Genomic DNA, 23,682 nt, shown 5'->3' on the forward strand with positions numbered 1-23,682 from the left:
TGTGCCACCTAGCTTCCCCAAATAAAGTTGTACCAAAAGATTCCTCCCAAGCATAAGAGCTTATGCTGATAACAATTATAATGTGAAGGACCTAGCCAATGGGGGCCAGTCCTTGCAGCATATGTACTTTTCTTTGCCTGCTGCAAATTCATAGAAAGACTTCTGAGACTATCTCCAGATATATGTGATGTGATAGATATATGCATGCTCCCCATGCAGAGCATGCGTAGGCATTCCACAGCTATTTTCTTTCCATTTAGCTGTAGTTTTTTAATTCATCGCAGAGCTAGGACTCTGTGTGCTTACACAAATCATGACCAAGAAAAATTTTTCCTGGTGGTTTTTTAGTGATGAGGAAGATCTATAGGCCTCGTGGTAGGAGCAGGAACAGCTGCTTCAGAAGCCTTATTCCCCATCCTCTCCTCTCAAATCCCTACCTGCCTCTTAGGGGCTCTCTGTAGCCATGAATGCATGAATGACTTCTGTTTTTTCTTACCTTATCTTGGGTCAATGGCTATGAGACATATAATGGATTAGGAGCTTTGAAAGGTGAAAAGAACCACCAACAGTTTAAGAACTGGAGTTCATAGCAGAGTTTGCAAGCAGCCAAGCATTGTGAGGAGATGGCCTTGAAAAAAGGAACTGCTTAATCCATTATAGCAGTGGATTGCCCAGTAAAAGAGATAATATGTCCTACAAGTAGTGAGTGACTTGTCTATAGGTTAGGCTGCACCTAGAAATGAATTTGGTGGGAAGAATGCTTTGCATTCCTTTTAAGTCTGAATCTCTAACTCCACAGGGATCAAGGTAGTAGTGATGAGTATACTCTGGGTTTGGGAGGTTTTTGTATTCTGTTTGCTATTTTTGAGTCTCCCTACAGTCAGCGTCTTTTCTCTGAGATGATCCCCCATCTTGAATGTACTTGGTTATTTGTATGACGTCTCCATTAAAATGTGAGCTCCCTAGGGCAGGACCATGTTTTTGTTTTACTTTATATCCCCTACACTTAGCATAGTGTCTGGTACATAGTAAATGTTTAACTAAAACCTGCTGATTGTTTAAAAATCTTTTTGTAGAAGCTAATTGATTTTATTTTTTGCAGTTTTTTTAATTTTAATTTTTTAGAAAAATTTTCCATTGTTACATGATTCATGTTTTTACTTTCCCCTTCACCCCCCCCCCATAGCTGACATGCATTTCCACTGGTTTTGACATGTGTCATCAATCAAGACTTATTTACATATTATTGATAGTTGCGTTGGTGTGGTCATTTCGAATCTACACCCCCAATCATGTCTGCATCAACCCATGTGTTCAAACAGTTGTTTTTTCTTCTGTGTTTCCACTTCTGTAGTTCTTCCTCTGAATGTGGGTAGCGTTCTTTTCCATAAATCCCTCAGAATTGTCCTGCATCATTGCATTGCTGCTAGTACAGAAGTCCATTACATTCTATTTTACCACAGTGTATTGGTCTCTGCGTACAATGTTCTTCTGGCTCTGCTCCTTTCACTCTGCATCAATTCCTGGAAGTCATTCTGAAGCTAATTGATTTTAATTGGTTAACAGAGATGCAGAAGGGATTGATCAATTTTTTTAAACCCTTAACTTCTGTGTATTGGCTCCTTGGTGGAAGAGTGGTAAGGGTGGGCAATGGGGGTCAAGTGACTTGCCCAGGGTCACACAGCTGGGAAGTGTCTGAGGCTGGATTTGAACCTAGGACCTCCTATCTCTAGGCCTGACTCTCAGTCCACTGAGCTACCCAGCTGCCCCTGGATTGATCAATTTGATCAGAGTTTGATCAATCAAGTTGATATCAAAGCAGTAATTACTGGTTAGATGATAGGAACTACTTAATCAGTTGATATTGGGGAGAAATTAATTCATGATTGATAGGGAGGCAGAGATATAGTTCATATAGGTTCTAGAGCTATTTTCCTAATCCATATTTGAACTGGAATATCAGGTCCCCATTAAAAAAGGGTATTAGTCTCCCTCCTCAGGATTCTGTTGATAATTGTGAGGAGGATGTGGTGTGTCTTTTTCTGACACCATAGTTTACAACCCGTCTGGTATATTCTCTGCAATGTTAATCACTCTTCACCTAAAATTAAGAATGAAGAAACATAACTAAGGCAGAAAAAAAAGCAATGATCCATACATTCCTAGCTATGTAGTAGCTTGGTTAAGATGGTAAAGTAGATAAGACAAATGGAACAGTTGTTGAACTTCCTATCTGGAGGCTTGCAGAAGTTTTTCTTCCTCATTCAAAAGTCACCTTGGAAGAGAAGGCAATTTTGCTTATTCATGTCTTTTATAAATATATTCAGTTCTAGCTCAGCAGCCAGGCAAAAGACTTTTCTTCCCCCTACAGTAAATGAACAGAAAACAATCACATAATACCTGTGCATCCTCTGAATTAAAAGCAGGGTCCCTCCATTATGCATCATTAATGATTTCCAGAATTAAGTTCAGAAGCCTCCATTTGGCTATTCACTAGGCAGAAAATACTAAGTGTGCTCCAAGGCCTGGTTTCCTATTTCAATACATTTCTTTAAAACTTTAAGGCTTAAAAGTACTTTGCAAATATTATCTCATTTGACAGTTCTAAATTATAATTATTATTATTAGGTTGTGAGGACAAGAGAAGAAAAGCTTTTAGAAAATAAAACAGGAGTTCTAAGGACCTAGTTCAAATTTTAAAAATTCCATTTTCCCCATAACATTTGGCCAAACCAGAAGGGTAGGAATAGGTAGAAAGCTTGTCCCAAACCTAAATACATCTGTGTATATTGGGCATCTCCAGGCATAGTGTGAGTATATTGCATGTGTTTCAGCAGGACTGTAGGACAAGCCAGATCCCAAAAAACCCAGAGCTTCAAAGTCAGCCTTTTTCTTCCCCTATCCCCAAATTCCCTGGTGTTCTCTGAGGTTTCCTGTAGAAGTATCAAGGCCCATTTCTTATGATCCATCCTATGGCCCCTAGAGGGCAGCATACAACGGATTTTTGAATTGCTAAAGGCTCTCTTTAGCTAGGACAGATCTAGCTTCCCCTAAAGTGCATGATCATGAGTCTTTTGGCAGCAAACATTCCACCATGTGCCCCAGGGGGCATGTGAGGTGCATTCTAGGCTTTGAGGTTTACTCTGATTTCTCCAAGTCTCTGGCTGAGCCCATGGAGACACTAAAAAAATGTAGCAACTTGGTTTAATGAGTTAGTGATTGGAATGCTGTGTGTTTTAAGAACCAGTAGAATCACCAAAGGGGCAAATTTAACAGTTCTCCACATACCACAGTTTTCTCTCATTGTGAAGTCCTATTTTTGTCCAAGTCAAAGGATTACAGAGTTAGAGCTGGAAGAGACCTCAGAGCCCATCTAGTGCAACCCCTTCATTTAATAGATGAGGAAAGTGAGTCACAGAGAGGTGAAATAAAGTACCTAAGATAAATGGCAGAGCCAAGATTTGAATCTAGGCCATTGACTTCAAATCTACCCCTCTCTGGTCTGACCAACCTGACTCTGTTCTCTGAGATTGGTATGTGTGTTTAAAAAAAACAACAACTTTCTGAACATAGTACCTAATATCTGTTAACTTGAATAGATTCTACCTCTTTCAGAGCAAAAATGTCAATGGGCATAACTTCTCAGAGGGCACAGTTTCCCTAGGTGCTGATCTGATCTGACTCTTGACTCTTGCTACAGACATATTCCTGCTGGTATTTTCTAACATGAGCTCTCTGGAATAGGTAATAGGTTGAAAGGTTCTGGAATGATGTGAACACTTTGAGGGTAGAGAATGCTTTTCTGCATATTCCCAGCTCTTAGCAAAGTGTCAAATTTTCAGTAGTTCAGTCATTTTATGACCACATAGACGAAAAGTCCTTCTATGCTTCACTGTCTCTAGAAGTATGTCTAAGCTCATATTCATTGCTTCTACAACATTATCTATCCATCTCAACCTCTTCCATCTCCTCTTTTTGTCTTCAGTTTTTCCCAACATTGGGTTCTTTTTTTTTTTTTTTAAATCCTTACCTTCCGTCTTGCAGTCAATTACTGTGTATTGGCTCCAAGGTAGAAGAGTGGTATGGGCTAGGCGATGGGGGTCAAATGACTTGCCCAGGGTCACACGGTTGGGAAGTACCTGAGGCCAGATTTGAACCTAGGACCTCCTGTCTCTAGGCCTGACTCTCAATCCACTAAGCTACCCAGCTGCCCCCATTGGGTTCTCTTCCAATGAGTTCCTGTCTTCTCATTATGTGGCCAAAGTATTTAAGCTTCAATTTCAGGATTTGACCTTCCAAAGAATAGTCTGTGAAAATGAAAAATAAATCCTAGGAAGCAATTATCTGAGCCATGTTGATAGAAAATTGTAAATTACAAAATGTCAGGGTCTAGGCCAGTCCTAGTTCAGCCGAAGACCCAGAGTGTGAACTAGTTTGTGTAGATTATACACACTCTCCCACCCCCACTTAAAAGGCGAGTAGTCTTCTGAATATTTCTTCTCAGAAGGAGCAACCAGAGTTTTCATTTTTTAAAAGGTTTCCTTCAAGGTCAGGTCTTTTCCTTATCTTTATTCTGTGAAGAATCATCCATTCCATATGTGGTAAAAGCCAAGGTCACCTTTGTAGCTTCAAAGCCAACTGAGATATCATAACGTCTGGACACAGTTAAGGATGCTGGAGGCATGTGCACAATTACAAGTCCCCTTGGCAAGGACATTTTTTCCAAGGCACTTTAAGGGATTTTCTTTGTTATTTTACTTGCCATATAAATTGATTTTCATATATGGTTTTTTGATCAATTCATAATTGGGATTATTTCTTGTCACTAAAATACTGATTATCTAAAAGGATTACACGCAGAGAATACTGAGACACAAAATAGTGACTATAAACTGATGTTGCTTAACATCTTTTAGAGTCTGAATTTTTTTAAAGCATTGACTAATATGATCTCCTCAGGGAACTCTCAAAAGCCTTTTTCAGCATCACAATTCTAGAGTTGGTAAGCAAATATATACTTGTCTTGACAGATCCTGTCCTAAGCATACCTCTGGGCCCAAGACGAAAGACAGGATTTAGATCCCATCTTTCTATCTCTAAGATTCAAATGGTCATGAGGGAAAAGTTGCTGCCTATTGAAGAACTTCTGGTTTCCTTTCTCTCTAATATCAGCATGGAATAAGACAAAGGACTTCAGAATAAATAGGACAGGTCACAAAGCTAGTTTTAAGAAATAAGAGAACTGGTCATGAGGCCTACTTCCTACTTCATTCTTACACATGGGGCAAATCTTTATTTTAAATGTAGCCACATGGAGATTCCCATAGTTTAAGTCACCAGCCAGCTGGGGAGGGAACACTAGCTATGCCTTGTGACATGTGAGGAGCACCTGCTTTACTATTACGACATCAGGAGTTTCCCTGGATGTTTTCCAGCTTCTCTGGGCCAAATATCACTCATAGTTTGCCATTACATCACCCTGAGCAGTGGAGCTCAAGATTTCCTGGCAATCCTGGCAAAGTCTAGGCCTGGGCACATGTATTCATACGACCTTGCTGAAACTTGACTATTTTGCTTATTCATGTATAATGCTTCCTATTTTCACTTCTAATTTCAGTAACTTGATCACTTGGCTCCAGCTTCAGTTATAGGCAGCAGGATAACCTTTCCAATTACTGCTACAAGTGCCTCACTACAGGGATTTTTAACAAATTCATAGTCACAGGGAACATAAAAGTCCAGTGTAGCCCTATGAAGGAGATCCCCCAAGGTGGCCAACATGGGATTAACTGGAGTCAAATGTTTAGGACCTACAAGACCAAAAGATCTATTGAAAGTTTCCCATATTTGATGGGTGTCATCTTTGTCATTATGCAAGTCTATGAGAAACATTTCAAGAAGCCCAGGGAAGAAGGCAGATCCCTGAAACACTCTATTAGGGACCTTTCGAGTTGATATGGGCTCATTAAGGATTGATGTAACTTTCTTTCTATTTTAGCCTTTCCTCTCTGCAGAGTCAGTGGGCTTTAGCTGCCTAATTAGAACCGAGAACTTTCCAGGAAAAGGCATAACAGGTGGATACCAAAAAGGAGGAGACCAAAGACTTAGAGGGACTGAGGATAGAATATACTTCTTAGCCACTGGGAAACCCAACTGAAGGGCCAAGATGCTAGGGTGGAAGGGAGGCAGTAGTTTCTCCTTGAGGCAACCTATCATTGAATCTCACCCCTGATTTGGTCATGGACAATAAGCTAGATCGACATGATAAGGAGCTGTCAACTGGCTCTACTGGTGACAAGACACTGAGTAGGGTGAAATACATATATGCCTTTCAGATATCATTATAAGGAAAAGGATCACTTGTTCAGAGTGGAGTTAATGGGTATTTAATTTCATTTATTTAACAAACTCTAAAGTACAATGAGGTGGTACAGTAGATAGAGCAGTAGGCCTGGAGTCAGAAAACCTGAGTTTAAATCCAGTCTCAGATACATATTAAATTAACCTCTTTCTGCCTCAGTTTTTTTTTTTTGCTTATCTGTAAAATGGAGATAATAATAGCACCTATATTGTGAGGTTATTATAAGGATCAATTATGATAATAATCATAAAACACTTTGTCATATAGTAAGCGCTATTAACTATTATTAAAAATACACTATATCTTGGTGCTAGAGACTACAAAAATAAACAAGCCCTAGTTGTTGCCCCTTAAAATCTGTCAAACTTGTCCATATATTTCATTTATGTGATTCACATTATCTTTCTATCCCTTCCCCCTTTAGCAATAACAAAAGACCTGAAAAAGAAAAGGAAAAACATACCCAGGTATTTCCAAAAAGCCACTGGTCTGGGATGAATCAATCAGTCAGCAGGGAAAAAAAATACATACACACACACACACACACATACACACACATACACACACACATACAAGGAAATGCTTGTTGTGTGCAAAGCACTGATGATATGTATAAAAAATTCTAGAAACTCACATTGTAGTGGGGAGGAGCCAACACTTATGGATGAAATCAGGTTCATTCAGACCTTAGGCAGCGCTGGGGAAAATATCATCTTGCCTTGGGTTAGCCTCCTCATTCTCAGTCTTGAAAAGAGAACTCAGTCAAAAATCATAGTAAATGGGTATATAGTTTAATAGCACCTTCAAGTAACAACAACAAAAAAAGCATTAAAAAGAATAAGTTCCTCATATTTAGGCTGTGATGGTTACAATGGGAGCAGAGCAGAGGAAATAATTTTTACACACACACACACACATACACACACACACACACACACACACACACACATATACTCCTTCTTCACTGGTCAGAGGAGAAATGGGAAATGAATTAAACAGGGTCAAAGGTACTGGATTTCTCAGGCAATATTCCAGAAAGGCAGGGAGGGGAGACAGCAAATGGACAAAACTGAGCAATTTACCAATCATGCCTGTCTGACATTTTGTTGTTTAGTCCCACCTATCATATCTTCCTCTGGCTGACCCCAACCCTTCTATATCTTTCTTGTGTCTAGTCAGCACTTTGTTCCCAGTCTCATCTCTGCAGCTTTACTGTGCTCTACATTCCTGTGAATGGACAAGTAAGGGAAGACAGGGAATCTTGGCCAACTTGGATTCTTGGAGCAGCACTCCTTCCTCTTTCTCCATCAGCCTGCATGCATGCTTTTCAGAAACTGGAAGGACCTGCAGCTTTTTTGGTATAATCTGTACACTATTGGCCTTTGGTCCTCTGAGGAGGGGTTACATTTTGTGGAAAGTGAATGCTAATCTGTTACCCATTTTTGGCCCCCAAAACCATCTTTTGATTTTAAAGCAAAAAAAAAAAAAAAAAAAAAAAAAAAAAGAAATTGATAGTAGACTGAAGCTATGAACTGACTCCTCCTCCTAGGCTGAGGCAGGGCGGAAACAACATCTTCATTTCTCTATAAACAAGTTTCTTGTGTGATGAAGTAATTAAATAAGCTAGGCAGAGCAATGTGGAAAAAAAAAAGCTATATGGCCTGTTTAAAAGCCAAGTGGTCAGGGGGCAGCTGGGTAGCTCAGTGGATTGAGAGCCAGGCCTAGAGATGGGAGGTCCTGGGTTCAAATCTGGCCTCAGACACTTCCCAGCTGTGTGACCCTGGGCAAGTCACTTGACCCCCATTGCCTACCCTTACCACTCTTCCACCTATAAGTCAATACACGGAAGTTAAGGGTTTAAAATTTAAAAAAAAAAAAAAAAGCCAAGTGGTCATTCCTGGCATCTGGAACACTCACTTCTTGTCCTGATTGAGGTCCGAGTTCTCCCTTCAGAGATGCTGGGAAAAGGGGCATCATAAAGAGCATGAATTGACAGAGGGGATAGGAAGTTGATCTTTTTTCTGAAACCAGGGACTTAGGAAGGCATGGGAAGGCTTGGGGTTGGCTCAGCCTACTCTAGGAGAAGTCAGTCAAGCACTCTGCTCCTGCTTTTCTTTTTCTCTTTCACTGGTCCACTTTTTGTTATTTAATAAATAATTATAAAATTAAGATACTGTCTCCAGAAAATTTTAATTGTAACAATTTATTTAAATGGAAACCTCCCTTTGAAGTTACTAAGTAAAATCATGATCCTCAGGGTTAAGCCCTTGAAAAATATTTTCCTCACTGTTGCAGAGAAAAACTATAGTGTTTTAGTGGCAAGAACCCTAAATTTGGAATTAAGAGGATTTGGTTTTCAATTCTGGTTATCGTACTTTCACCTCTTTGTCTTATTTAAATTTCTAGCAATCTCCGAACATAAACTTTCTTCCTTTAATCTTTCTTATATTCCACAGCCTAAGAGGAAGTGGGTGGGGGATGATGGAGGAATTTCTTTAATTTTATTTTACACCATCTAATAAATTGTGTGTATGGTGTGTTAAAAATATAGAGGAAGGAAGCTAATGATGTTATTAGTTTGCTAGGCTAGTTGGTGATTGAAGTCTAGCTGGGTTATCCTCCTCCTTCTTAACCAGAGGGCTTCAAGGCTTCCCTGTGATAGAATTGAGAACAGCAAGGGACAGGAACCAATATTCAGATAAAGGATTTCTATGGGGTATGGTGTTGGCATTAGAACTCGTTCCCCGTTTTCCCCTTTTCCCTATAACTTTCCCAGATATCTCCCAAAGATCTTTTCTGACTACATTTTGTTAACAATTAAAAGGGGTGGTTTAATGAATCAGGATCGGGGATGGATTTGGAGAGTGGGAAAAGGAAAGCCTTAGTTTGATCACAAGTAAGGTATAGAGTCCCTTTGGCTTCAGCCAAAGCCAAAGGCTCTGGCCAGAAAACATTCTTGATTCCTTTCTTTCTTCTAACTGCTTACCTAATCTAATTGAGAGGTTGTAATGTCTTTCTAAAGCTGGCACAGAGAGAGTATCTCATCTTCAGGTTGGCTCAGTGTGCTTTCCATGCACAGTCCCTCAAGCTGCTGTAAAAGTTCAGCCAGCCCTCTTTAGTTGTTGTCCAGGAGAAACAGGCACAGTCTCAGGTTTTTCAGGTTCAAGGGAAATGTTGGGAAATCCTCAAGTATCCAGGGATGAAATCCTGAGGTGAGGTATCAGCTTTGTCCAGGTCAGCATCCAGAGACAAAACTCTCCTCTTCCAGTTCTTTTCCCAGAAGCCCCCTGCTGATCCTTCCAACTGTCACTCCTGTCCTTCAAATCACTCTGCAACATTCCAAAACTCCTCTCTGTGCAAAGCTTCTCCTACAGGTGATAACAAACATGGAAGGTCATGTTATGAGAGAGATCTCAAAATTGGGATAAGGACTTGAGAGCAGAAAGGAGAGGTAGCATTGCAGTAATTTTGGAATATATGCTGAATCATCCTCTAGAATTCGGAACCTGGACCAGTGGGGGCTTCGTTCTCTACTAGTCCTTTCAAGGACAAGGCTTGAAGGGTTTGAACAACTCACAGAGATATCCTCCACTGGCTAATTAATGATACCCTATAGACTTATAGAAAGTGAAAGAAGTCTGGTATGGACTGTAGTTTCTCCTATAGCATCTCAAAAGAAAAATCTTCCAAAGTCACACTTACCCTGCACCTATTTTGCACAGATATTTCAAATTGGCAGTAAGATGGATCCAGATTAGAATAGGAAGACTGGGCTAGATTGCCATTAGGAAATTACAAAATTTCCTTACATTTCTTTCTGAATCAAAGGCTTGCCTTTTGAATTACTGATATTCTTCTGATTTTTTCATATGGTTGTATTGATTGGAACACTAGTCTACAGAGAATTGGAGACTATCCCCAAAAACCTCTGTTTGACATTGGAAGTCCATCAAAACCTAGCTTCAGACTGTCTTCCTTTCCTTGTTATACAGGACTATAACTTCCTAATGATTGTTCTTTCCCAAAAGAATACTCCCTTAGAATGGAAAAGTACAATTCAGCAAAAAAAACAAACAAAACAACAAAACCCTAACACATGGGCCATCTCTGAAAATGTAAGCTTCATTCTGAACTTGTATGTCTATTACTTATGGGCTAAGTGGTAGGAACATGATTCATCATTGTCTTATAAAGTCATAATTTGTTACTGCATTTTTATGAGTTCTGATGTATATTTTTCTCTTGGTTCTGTTTAGGACATTGGATATCAATTAGTGTATGTGTAAAAGGGCCTGCCCTGAGCATGCACAGATCATCTAAGGTGAAGGCACCAGAGTATCCTCTACAAAGGCTGTGTCTTTAAAACAGGCCATCCTAAGGGGACAGCTAAGCAGTCCAGTGGATAGAGAGCCAAGCCTAGAGACCAGGGGTTCTGGGTTCAAATTTGACCTCAGACATTTCTTAGTTGGGTAGCCCTGGCCAAGTCATTTAATCCCCATTGCCTAGCCCTTATTCCTCTTCTGTCTTGGAACCAACATACAGTTTTGATTCTAAGACAGAAGGGAAGGGTTTAAAAGACAAAAAAAAACAAAAACAAAAACAAAACAAAACAAAAAAAACAAACAATTGGCAAGCCAGGTACAATCTCTCTTTTCTGACTTGTTCTTTCCTTCCAGTTTTACCTTGGCTCTTTTGTTCTATATCATTTGTCCTTCTCAGTTTCAGGTGCTGGGAGTTGGGGACAATAGGGTCTCTGAGCTTGGGTTACAGTCAGGTTACCTAGAACTCAAGCCTGGGTAATAACTAATTGTAATAGTCAGCATTTATTAAACATTTATTATGTACCAGATATTTATAAAATCATTTAACAGTTCCTGAACATAGGAGGCACTATATAAAATGTTAGCTATGATTATTATTATTACTATTAATATAAAGCACTATATAAATATCTCATTTGAGCCTCATAACCACCCTGGGAGGTAGGTATTACTATTAACTCCATCTTACAGATGAGGAAACTGAGGCTAAGAGGGGTGAAGTGATTTTCCCAAAGTCAAGAATCTAGTGTGGCTGGATTTGATTCATTTTTATTTTTATTTTGAATATTTTTCCATATTTACCTGTTTCATGTTTTTTTCCCTCTCCCTTAACCCCCCTAACTCCCCTTAGCCAACGCACAATTCCACTGGGTTTCACATGTATCACTGATTAAGCTCTAATTCTATATTATTGATAATTGGGCTAGTTATCATTTAGTGTCTTCATCCCCAATAATATCCACAATCAGCCCATGTGTTCAAGCAGTTGTTTTCCCTCCGTGTTTCTCCTCCCACAGTTCTTCCTTTGAATGTGGCTAGTTTTCTTTCTCCTAAGCCCCTCAGCCTTATTCTGGATCCTTGCATTGCTACTAGTAGAGAAGTCCGTAATGTTTGATTGTACCACAGTGTATCAGCCTCTGTGTATGATGTTCTGTGCCTTTCACTCTGTATCAATTCCTGGAGGTCATTCCAGTTCACATGGAATTCCTCTAGTTCTTTATTCCTTTGAGCACAATAGTATTCCATCACCAACAGATACCACAATTTGTTCAGCCATTCCCCAATCGAAGGACATTCTTTCATTTTCTAATTTTTTGCAACCACAAAGAGCATGGCTATAAATATTTTTGTACAAGTCTTTTTCCTTATTATCTCTTTGGGGTATAAACCAAGCAGTGCTATGGCTGGATCAAAGGGCAGTTAGTCTTTAAAGCCCTTTTGGGCATAATTCCAAATTGCCATCCAGAATGGTTGGATCAATTCACAACTCCACCAGCAATGCATTAATTTCCCAATTTCTTGTGGCTGGATTTGAACTCAGGTCTTCCTAACATCAGGTCTAGTGCTCTATCCACTGCACCACCTGGCTGCCTGTAGCAATTCCTTAAACCCTATACTGGACCAGGGGAGTTGAACACCAGGGCATAGCCCCAGCTTCTGACTGTCAGAACCATTAGAGGCAGAACGGGGAGCAGCCTGCAAACAGGAGCTTTTGGCTCCCCCGCCCTCCGGAGACTGCGCACTGTATTCCTCAAGTACTTTCTGGTGTTCATGCGCTATATACAGTACCTGGCGTGAAAAGTCTACATCCTGAGAACAACTCGGAGTCTTCAGAGCCTACGCTAGGCGGTCCAAAACTTACTCCTACGCCTGCGCCAGGTGTTCCCCCCATGCGCCTGCGCACCACAGGAAGCTCTAGCATCAGGCTTCTTCTCCCCACTCTTTCGCTTTCACTTTCCGAACAGCAGGGGGATCTTCCAGTTGCTTGGGAGTTAGATGGAAAATGAAAGGGGAGGTTTTCCGCTTTTCCCCAACTGCTGGAAGCCGGACTCTAATGCCCGCACCTGGCCGAGTCTTGTGAGGTAGCTATGAGAGTACTTTGATTCTAGGTGGGAGGTGAAGGGTGGGGGAGATGTCTTGGAGAAGGGAGGAGGAGTGGGGGGCAGATCCTGGGGGGCAGGTTGAGAGAGGGAGTTGGGGGGGAGGCGGGAAACGTGACTTTGGAGGGAGTTTCTTGAGGGGAGGGCATGGCCTTGGGTGAAGGTGAGGAATGTGTAGGACCTTGGACAAAAGAGGCTTTGGGAGAGGACCCTCCCCCTTACTAAGGGAGCAGAAGTGGTGAAATCAATGTCTAGGATTTAATTAGGCAGATTCTGTGCTGTGTCTGGTCCTGTATCCTCTGGATTCTGTTGCCTCTGGATTGTAGATCTGACTTAGACTTTCAGTGCCACTCTGCTTTGTGAGGTAGACTGACCCTTTAAGAGAAACTGATTCACTTTAATATCAGTGACCCCCAAGTTGGAGTAGGAATGGTTCATTTAGTAACTTCTTTGTCTGAATTTTTAAAATTACAATTTGATTCCCACTCCACCCCTTCCCTGGGTTTACTCAGCCTAAAAAGCACAAAACAAAGAGTATTTGATTTCCTACTGTTAGTGAAATGTTTTTTTTTTTATTACTGATTTTTTGAGTTATCTCATTCCTTTTCCGGCCTCTGCCATCTGATAGCATTTCTTACCCTTTCGTAGTAAAATGAAGGAACTGTGGGTGCAACCAAAATTCTCTCTTTTCCAGTTTTTCTTCCCCTTTTAATTCCTTGAATGTGAACGCTGATAATGAAACTTGTAATAAAGGCTTTATTCATGTATCACTTGATGTGCAGATATTTATATTAGAATTGGAATACAGTATTTCAATGATTTCCTTTATAGGAGGGAATGCTGCTTTTTTTAAGGCAGGAATTTCTTAGTAGGAGAAAAAGGAAAGGAAGCTTGATACAGTTTAATGTTGAGTGATTAAGTGGAAAGCTGCCCTCATAGGAAAAAAAAATGAAATTTATTCATTATTTAGAACTGACTGCTCCCTCTCCCTCTATTTCAGCCATATGTGGACCCTGGGGAGTTGATAGATTGGGAAGAACATACTATCCTATTTGGACTATTTCTAGACAAGCTGTTGATATTAAAGATCCCTTTCACAGAGTCTTCCTTCTGCTGACTCCCTGGAATTCTCTTTTGGGGTTTCTTCATGCATAATCATTTTTTGCTGAGATCATTAGGTTCCTAACCATATTCCTTAAAAAATACTCCTAGAGCTAAGATATACTTTCAAAGTTTATGGCATTTAATGGCATTTAAATTTTATTTAATTTTTAGCAAAACCTTTCATTTCAGTCCCTTAATAAATGAAATGTTCAAATGCATGGTCTGTGGCATTTCTTCACACATGATACTCATTTCTGACCTCCATGCTTTTAAGTTGGCTTGTCTCCCTTATCATGAATGGTTTTCCTCTTTACCTCTTCTTCATAGCAGCCCTGGTTTTCTTTAGTGTTCAGCTCAAGTGCCATTTTCTGCATGAGATCTTTCCTGATCTTCCTATATATTAGTATCTTTTCTCCTAAGGTTACTTTCATATGTTTTGTATATGTTTATATATTTACATGTTGTCTTTCCTGTTATAAAATAAATTTCTTAAAGTCAGAAAATGGTTCATTTTTGTTTTTGTATCCCAATGCCTGATACACAGTAGGTGCTTAATAAGTGCTTACTTTCTTGAGGAAGTAGTTGAAGTAAAAGCTGAGTCTTTAGGACTCAGTGGTAAAGAAAGTGCCAGTCCCTCTCTCTAGATGTTTTCTTTTAGTCCTATCCTCTCAACTGCTCTAGCAGATAAGCCCCCCATTATTCTACCTCTCTTCACCCCTGACCAGTTTTCAGTCTCTCCCAATCTACTGGTTCCTTCACTGATCCCTAAAGACACATTTAGCCAATTAAATCTTTTCTTAGTGCTTATTCTCCACAATCTGCTGCATTTGTCAGTGTTGATCACCCTCTCTTCCTGAAAACTGTCAATCAGCAAACATTTATTGAGCCCTTATTATGTGCCAGAAAATGTGCTAAGTGTTGGGAATACAAATTTAAACAGAAAGCCAATCTTGACCCTCAAAAGCTTACATTCTAATGAGGAAGAGACTACACATAAGACAGAGTGGACCTGAGCACCCTCCTTCAAATGAAGGTTCTAGGAGTAACTAGTCATAAGGGAGAGGCCTTAGGGGTAGGAGCAGGGATGGAAAGGCCTCTCATGTTGTGAATTCCAGGGCTGGAGTGAGCTTCCAGGATGAAAAGGTTTCTGGATCGTGGTATAGAAAGTTAGTGGATTATGGAGAAGAATGAATACTCCTTTCTGGATCTCTTCCATCCCTCCCTTCTTCTCTCCCTCCTTTCCTTCCTCTCTCCCTCCCTTTGACTCATCAATCATCTTCATCAAGTGCCCCAATTGCTAGTGTTCCCCTAGGCCCTCTCTTGGGCTTTCTTGTTCTTTCTCTATACTTTCATTATGACCTCACCAACTTTCATGAGTTTAATTATCATCTGTAAGCATCTGATTCCTAGATAGATTTTTCAGCCTCAGGCTGCTCCACTTATTACCAATTGCCTCTTAGACATTTCAATTGGAGTTATCAGAAGCATCCCAAACTTATCTAAAATAGAATTCCAAAAATCTTTGCTCCCATTCCTCTTCCAGACTCAATTTCTTGGAAAGGTGCCAGTAGCCTTCTAGTCTCCTAAGCTTGCAATCTAAATCTGTGACTTTTTCTCATCACAAATCTGGTCAGCTGCCAAATTTTGCTATTTCTACTTCTATAACATCTTCCAATCCCTTCTTTCTGCCCATTCAGCCAGCTATCTCTCTAGTTCAGGTCCTTCTTGCTTTTTTTCCTAGGTAATTACAATGGCTTCTTCCCACTCCTGTCCAGCTTCTGTACTATTGCCTGCCAAAGTGATTTTCCTAAGTGCAAATCTGACCATGTCATTCTCTTAATAAGCTCCAGTAATTCTTTAATGCTTCTAGGATAAAATTTAAATTCCTCTGTTTAGCTTTTAAAGCCCTTCACAATCTGGCCCCATCCTATCTTTCTAGACTCATTTAATATTAGTTGCTTCCTGTCCTGTGCTTTGTGATTCATCCAAACTGATCTCTCTCTGATCCTCATTTCACATCTTTTTGCCTTTGTATTGATTGTCCCTGTGCCTGAAATATTTTTATTCCCTTTTCTCCCCTGAATCATGATATTCCTTGAGGCCTTCATGTATCAATCAACACCTTCATGAAGCATTTCTTGATCCTGTTTTTCCCGAGTGCCTTCTTCCCAAACTATCTAATACTTTAAAAAACATTCTGCACATGCTTTTATGTTGTTTTCCCATAGAATGCACACTCTTTGGGAATAGACTTCATTGTGTTTATATTCATTTGTTTTTATCCCCAGTGTTCATTACAGAGCCTGGCACTTAGGATATGTTTAATGAATTAATGTTTGTTAATTAATTAGAATCATTTACTTTGTGTCCCTTATGTGATTCTGGTTCCCCTACTTATCACTTGTTTTGTATCTTTTCTACTTTTATGGAAAGGCATACTAGGTCATTGATGGTTTAGGAAGTAGAGAATAAAGAAAAGAGAACTCTAAAATATGACTTTCAGAGAAAGCAATAATAACATATTTGGTTGTGGTAAGGATCTGTGATTTCAATAATGTTGGATGCCCTCAGGTAAGGAAACTACTAACAGTGCAGAGCTGCAACAGTTGCACAGTTTTCTCAGGGTCTTGTCAAGGAGGAAGTAGTTGCCCAAGGTGGAAGGTGGTAGTAGCTGTCAGAGGAGAGATTTGAACCAGGTTCCCTGATTGAGGCCAGCTCTCAATTTGCAATGCCACTCTCCTTTGACAGGAAGATTATTAAATTGAAAATTGCCTGGGAGTAAACAACAGAATGAATCACAATTAGTGTACTTGGACCTAGCCTTCAGATAGCCACTGGGACAGCACCTTGGCTTGAGACTGGTAACGTGCCAACATTAATATTTTTTTCTAGTTGTTTTTACCTGCAGGTGGCACCGTCTCCTAGATTTATCTGGTCCTCCAAGGCAAGAAATGGTGTCCATTGTCTTTTTGAGGATTCCTGCTTTGTTGTTTCTATGTAATTTGAGAATTCAGCCAGAGTTTTCTTCCAATTATTTTAGAATAGGAGTTAATGCAAAGAAAGGATGTTCATATTTTTAGGCCTTAGTTGATTTTCTAGCTTTTCTCCATGATATAGATGAACCCAAAAGATATTACAGGGTAGGGTGATGCTGTACATGTTAGTTTCCCCTTCTTCCCTCCATCTTGAGCTTGACTTGGTCACCATCTAGAGTGGACTTTGTATACAGTGTAATTTATCCATTCAGTAAATGTGTGCTACTGTGCTAGGAAGCAAAAAGGACTACTGCTGCCTCTACTGAGTATAAGATCAAATATATTCCTAATTTGAAATTCCTTGAATGTTAATTGAATTTGAATCTTGTTTTTAGTGACCTTAAGGCACAGTCATAGTAAAAGATGTTGTAATCATCTTACCTACTCCCTCAGTTTGTTCTAGAACTGTAGTAATGAGAGACACTCAACAATTGTAGTATTATGTTAGGTTTACTGTAAGGATACATGGGAACAGGAGATAATTATGTTAGCAAAGAAGCCATTCTAGGCTCCTTTACTCCCTTCTCTAGGGATATGTATAGTGGGCTATGTCAACTTGAAGGTTGCTTGGTGTTGGCTTAGAACAATAACTGAGAGTTGGGTGATCCACTGGCCTACTTAATGGAAGTTTTTATTCTATATTGCAGAGAAAGGGCTGAAATTTTCTAGCAAGTGGTATGAGTATGAGAGCATTTCTGTCTAGTCTTGATGACCTGAGTTCTTTCATTTGCCAATTTGATACGGATGGCGTCCAAAACATTATAATAACATAATAAAAATAATAGAATTAGCTCCTGGCAATTATAATGGTTTGGAGGTAATTTACTGCCCTAGATTGAGTGCTAGGCTTATCCTTCCCTTAGGTTGTAACTTGCTGGTTAAAGAAGTTTCCCACCCTAGGAGTACTCCATGTTTAAAGAAATCCAGGTTGTCGTATATTCCCGTTATTTTAATAGTAATGTCTGATGAAATATTTCATGGTTTACAAAGCATTTCACATTAGTGACTGTATTTTGTAGAACTTATCAGAAGAACTGTAGAAATCCTGTGTTCGTGGGCAAGTCACAATCTTTCAGAGTCCTAGGTAGCTTCTTAAGATTGATTGTTTTGCACTGGTGGAATATAGTCCTCACATATAAGATAATATATTGACCATCACAAAATCCCTGGGAAGAGGTCAGGGCAGGTAGTAAGAGAAGCGAGGTGCTATGTGTAGTATATAAAAGGTGATCTTGGACTCAGAAGGACCTGGATTTGAATTCTACCTCTCATACTTATGTAAACTGTTAGTTAGATATATAACCCCTCTTACCCTTAACTTCCTCATTTGTAAAATGTAAAATCCTAATTATTCACCTCTTAGGGATGTTCAAAATGAGATAACATATATCAAATGCCTTGCAGACTTTAAAGCTATGTGTGTTGATCAGATTATCAAGCAGGCATTTATCAAGCATTTATTATTATATGACAAGCACTGTGTTAGATGCTAGGGATACAAATACAAAAAAAGAAAAGAGCCATATTGTCAAGAAATTTATGTCTAATAAGGTAGATAATGGGTAGGTAGATACATAAATATACAAATATACTCAAAATAAAAAAAGTAGGGAAGGAGGGCACTAACAATTGAGAGAATCAGGAAGAACTATGTGTAGAAGATAGAGTTTGAACTTTGTCTTCAAGGAAGAGAGTACATTTCAGGCATGGAGATCAACATAAAGAAAAAGGCATATAAGATGTAGTATATAAGGAAAAGAGAAGGCATTTTGTATAGATTGTAGGAATGAGACTGAAATGTAATAAGGCTCAAAAGGTTGGATGAGACCAGTTAGTGAAAGGCTTTAAAAGTCAAATAGAAAAGTTTATATTTTATTTTATTTTTTAAATGAAAAAAAGTTTTGGTTTTGTTTTTTCAAAAGAAAAATATGTCTTCTCACTACCTTTCCTCTACTCCACAGTGAGATAGCAAGAGAAACAAAACTCCTGCTATAAACATATAGTCAGGCAAAACAGATTCTGGAATTGATTATTCATACCCTCCCAAATTATGGCTAATTCTGCACTCTTGAGTCTCCACCTCTCTTTTAGGAGGTGGGTAGCTGGTTTCTTCATAGTCCTCTGAAATCCTCTATGGTGATATCACCATTGCGATGATCAGAGATCCTAAGCCTTTCCAATTTGCTTGTCTTTATGATATTGTTGTTATAATATACTTTGTTCTGCTCACTTCATTCTGTATCAGTTCATATAATTTTTCCTTGGTTTCTCTAAAAGCATCCTCTTGATCATTTTTTACAGCATGATAGTTTTCCATTATATTTATATACCATAACTTTTTTCAGCTATTCTACAGTTGATGGCCACCCCATCCATTTCTAATTCTTTGTCACTACAAATAGAGTTGCTATAAATATTTTGGTACCTATGGGTCCTCAGCTTTTTTTAGAATCTAGACCTGGTACTATTTTTGTTGGGCCAGAGTGTCTTGTGTGATCCTTTTCTATCTCTTGTTTGATTATGAATTATTCTCCAATCCATAGATCTAATAAGTAATTTCTTACTTGCTCCTTTTTAATTTGTTTTTTTTATATATCACTCTTTATGCCTAAGTTATGTATTTGTTTGGAACTTATCTTGGCATATAGTGAATTCATGTCTTACTCTAGAGACAATAGGGAATCACTGGATTTTGTTAAGCAGAGGAGTGACATAGTTAGATTTGTATATAGGAAAATCATTTTGGCAAGCAGCAGTGTGGAGGATGGACAGGGAGAGACTTGAAGTTAAGGAGAGCAATTGCAGTAGAATAGGCAAAAAGTCATAGCCTGAATTTGGGTAGTGGCCAGTTGTATAAGAAGAGACAAGGGACTAGATGAAATGTTGTGGAAATAAAAATAGCATGATCTGGCAGTTGATTGGATGGTGAGGGAGAGGGAGAGACTGAGATTACAAGCTTGGAAGCTTAAAATACCTATAGGGTGGCTAATAAAAATTGAAAAGTTTGGGAGCAAAGATAATGCATTCTCTTTTAGACAAGTTGAATTTAGGGTGCCTCTGTCCAGGTTGAAATGCCCAAGAGGCAATTGGTGATATAAGACTCAATGAAGATCCTGCGATTGGATACATACATCTGTGAATTATCTATTAAAAGATGTTAAATAACTCATGAAAGCGCCTCTCTCTCTCTCTCTCTCTCTCTCTCTCTCTCTCTCTCTCTCTCTCTGACTGACTGTCTGTCTGTCACACACACAGATACACACCCACACAACAGGACAGAGCCTTGGGGAACATCTACAGTTTGGAGTGGCAGGTCTGATATTGATATTGAGTCATCAAAGGAGATGGAAAAGGAGTAGCTAGATAAGTAGGAGAGCCAAGAAAGAATAATGTCAAGAAAAATTAGAAAGGAGAATAATGAGGAGAAATGGTATCAAATGTTGTAGATTGTTGAGATGAATAAGAACCGAGAAAAAAACCTATTCTATTTAGAATTAAGAGGTCATTGGTAACTTTGGAGAGAGAAGTTTCAGTTTAGTATTGAGGTCGAAAACCAGATTTTTAAGGGTTGAGAAGTCGGGGAAGAGGAAGTAATTTGTTACTGTCATTCTTACTCTCATTACATGGATAAGGAAACTGAAGGCTAGAGATGTGGTTTGTCCAAGATGACATTAGCAATAAGGACCATAATGTTACCTTTTTTTTCTAGCTGTATGCTGGATATCTTTGTAACAGTTAAGTCTTAAACCCTGTTTTAGTTTAATGCTGAAGGAAATAAAAGTGTCCACATTTTCTCCTTTTTGCCTGGCATGGTTTTGTCTTGAGGGAGGATGCTTCCAAGATTAAGAGATTAAAAACTCAAAAGAAATTAGATTTAACCTCTTCCCCAGGACAACTAGATTTTCTAAGCCATTTTTTCATTAAAAGAAAAAAGAAAAAACTGTTCATCATGAGAACCTCAAGGTGTTTGAGTACTCCCTACTCCAGGTCTGGTGGTTACACTGTGCTATCTAACTGCTCCTCAGAGTAGATTTTTTTTTTTTAAATCCTTACCTTCCACTTTAGAACCAAAGGCAGAAGAGCAATAAGGGCTAGGCAATGGGGATTAAGTGACTTGCCCAGGGTCTCACAGCTAGAAAGTGTCTGAGGACAGATTTGAACCTAGGACCTCCCATCTGTAGGCCTGGCTCTCAATTCTGAGCTACCCAGCTGTCTCCTCAAAGTAGATTTTAATGTAAGTTGTGAAAAGATTTTTTTATGCCATTTTATGCCATTTCAGCAAGGTAACCCTCATGTCTATTAACTTGAGGAAGGAATGAGAGGTGTTCTGCTCATGTATGGAACAGAGGAGGCTAAAAAGATTAAGCAGAATCAGCTTCCCTTTGGAGTTATTAGGCTAAGCTGCCTTTTCAGGTTGTATCAAGTGACTGGGACAAGCCTGACTTATTCTGTGTGTTTGCTCTTTTGCTGTCTGGAGGATGTGACATGTAGCAGCTATATGCAGCAACATTCCAGTGGCTTATATTTCACACTGGACCTGACTCCTTGAATGCTCGTTTCATTCTTTTGTTTTTTTAGTAAAGCAGGTATGATGCCCCTACAGAACCTTTGAAAGGACACCGTTTAAAAAAAAACAACCCATTTCCGGACTATTTTAGAATTATCAGTTAACAATTTACAGTTAACTGTGTTTTCCTTCCTGAAGTCTAGTAGGTGAGAGTGGTTCATTTGATTTATTCATAGATATTTCCTTTACTGAGTTTGACTCAGGACAGTAGAGGATTACTTAGCATTAAGTGGCATCTTGTTGCCTTTAATGAGTTCAGATCACCAGATCTGGACAAACTATATCCTAGATCACAGAGATATGATTACAAAGCTGCCATCAGTTACCTTTGAAAGATCTTGGAAGACAGTTGCATTAGTGTTGAAGAACTCCCATCTCCGTTCTGATGAGCCTCAAATCTACCTAGTCTGTCCCAGGCTTTCTACTGACTTTCAGTCTTGAATCACCAACTACCTTTCAGACTTCTTGAACTTGATGTTGAGTAGGCATCTTAAACTCAACATGTCCAAAAAGGAACTCATTATCTTTCCCCCTAAACCCTTCCCTCCTTACTTCCCTATTACTGTAGAGGAGAGAGAACACTATCCTGTCATCTTTGACTCATCACTATCTTTTACTGTCCCTCTCCCTTGCTCCCCCATATTTAATAGTTATCGGGGGCAGCTGGATGGCTCAGTGGATTGAGAGCCAGGCCTAGAGACAGGAGGTCCTAGGTTCATATCTGGCCTCAGACACTTCCTAGCTGTGTGACCCTGGGTAAGTCACTTAACCCCCATTGCCTAGCCCTGTAACAAATAAAATTAATATAGAAGGATATATATATATATAAGATATTAGGGTTTATTAAAAATAATAGTTATCTAAGGATTGTTGATCTACCTTTGTGCTGGGGGGTTACCAGCAGTCCAGTTCCCCTTGGGGGCGGGACAATTGAGCGAAAATGGAGTGAGAAGAGCCAGAGACCGAGTAGGTTTGCAGTGGCTGATCTGAAGTGCCATCTGCTGATTTTAATTTTTATACCCTCTTTTCTTTATGATCTCATACAGGTTTTTTTTCTTCCCATACATTCAAAATCACATATTAACTTTTGAAACATCACAAGATTGAAATTTACCAAATATCTTACTGTGGTTAAACAAAGAAGCAAGCTTGTCAAAAATTATTCATTATGGGCTGGCTTAGTTTGAACTTATTCTTTTCAGCCATGCGTAAGGTACAGGTACATCAGTTCCTAGCTAAACATAATAGTTAATTATATTTTAACTAATTATATTATGTATATAGTTACGTTATATTCTTCATTTTCATCATAAATCAAGGAGATAGTTATGGTAGTTGATTACATCCAATAAGATACAATAATATCAGTCTGGTCCAATGTTTTGTTCCCATGGTGTTTTTTCTGTTATAGGATCTGGTAGGGTGATTCTGTGCTAGTTTGTCATTGCCTTAATTTCCTTGTGTTTCACTGTTTCTATGGTCTGTAGGAGTTTGGGAACAAACTCAGGCCAGGTATTTTCTTGCTGAGAACTTTAGAAACTTGCATTAACTCACTAACTGCTGGTTTTCTACTGGACTGATTCTAGGGGAAATTTCTCTATTTTAGGAGGTTGTACAGGGGTTTATTTTGGGTTAGTGGGTAGTCTGTGGCTGTGATTGTTCTTGCCATGAACCTGTATTGTTTTTCTGTGTCTCCTTTGAGCTGGATAAGGATATTGATTGCAATAATTTCAATGCAAGTGAATGTCACTGTAAAAAGAATCACATGGGATAAATGGAGTGTGGAATTTCCATCCTCCTGACAACCTGCTGTGCTGGATTGTCAGAGCTTGTGAGTAGCCGTGCTAACCTCACAGCCTCGATGGTGTCCGGCACCTTTGCAACATCTTTTGAATATGCCCCCTTTTCTCCTGTTATTTACTACCACATGGTACATGTGGACCTCCTTACCTCACACCTGGTATGTTTCTTTCTTTATTTTTTTTTCAAAGGTCACATGATTTATTAATACTCATGTTTTGTAAAGTTTTTTCTTTCTTTTTCCTTTTGTATTTCTATTTTTTATCTTTTAGATTATTTTTTCATGGTTACATGATTCATGTTCTTTCCCTTTCCCCCAAAATCCTTACCACCCTCCGCATAAGCCGATGCACAATTCCACTGGGTTTTACATGTTATGTTGATCAAGACCTAA

The sequence above is a fragment of the Gracilinanus agilis genome, chromosome 2, assembly GCF_016433145.1.
Source record: "Gracilinanus agilis isolate LMUSP501 chromosome 2, AgileGrace, whole genome shotgun sequence".
Taxonomy (NCBI): domain Eukaryota; kingdom Metazoa; phylum Chordata; class Mammalia; order Didelphimorphia; family Didelphidae; genus Gracilinanus; species Gracilinanus agilis.